The sequence below is a fragment of the Phoenix dactylifera genome, chromosome 1 (genome assembly GCF_051530095.1).
Source record: "Phoenix dactylifera cultivar Ajwa chromosome 1, Ajwa_hap1_PhDact_Kaust_v1.1, whole genome shotgun sequence".
Lineage (NCBI taxonomy): Eukaryota > Viridiplantae > Streptophyta > Magnoliopsida > Arecales > Arecaceae > Phoenix > Phoenix dactylifera.
The window spans coordinates 23,538,196-23,538,856 of record NC_143190.1 but is presented as its reverse complement, the minus strand read 5'-3'; the positions used below and the strand labels follow the sequence as shown (position 1 = coordinate 23,538,856).

The 661-nt window shown below is 38.7% G+C and overlaps 1 non-coding gene across 1 annotated transcript; it reads right to left on the bottom strand.

Moving 5' to 3' along the window:
• Nucleotides 1–237: 237 nt before the first annotated feature.
• LOC120106384 (small nucleolar RNA R71) lies at nt 238–347 on the bottom strand. The gene has a single exon (XR_005508548.1). It is a non-coding gene; the product is annotated as a small nucleolar RNA R71 (small nucleolar RNA).
• Between the last annotated feature and the right edge of the window lie 314 nt (nt 348–661).

Below are 661 nucleotides of genomic sequence, written 5' to 3'. Positions count from 1 at the left end.
AAGTTTCATGGGTTAGAGTCCGAAAGTCCGTATCTTCATTTAAAGGATTTTGAAGAATTGAGCATTACATTTAGAGTGCCAAATGTCACCGAGGATATCCTCAAGTTGACATTGTTTCCTTTCTCTCTAAAGGATAAGGCCAAAACATGGCTAAACTCTTTGCGACCTAGATCAATAAGAAATTAGCAAGATATGCAGAGAGAATTTTTAAAGAAGTTCTTCCCCACACAAAGGACCAACTTTTTAAAAAGACATATTAGCAATTTCCAACAAAAAGATAATGAAATATTTTATGAATGTTGGGAAAGATTTAAAGACCTTCTTCTCTCATGCCCTCATCACGGGTTCGAAACTTGGAGAACCATTAGCTTCTTTTATGAAGGTTTATCTCCACAGTTGAAACAGTTTGTAGAGACCATGTGCAATGGTAGATTTTTAGAAAAACACCCTGATGAAGCATGGGAATATTTGGATTCCCTTGCGGAGACTGCCCAACTTTGGGATAACGGGGATAGAAACAACAAGTCTTTGCCTAAGCCTACTAGCTCTGTACAGGGAGGCCTTTACAACCTCAGAACTGAGGATGATCTTCATGCTAAAATGACAGCCCTCACTAGGAAGGTAGAAGAAATTGAGCTTAGGAAGGTTGAGCTTGTCAAGA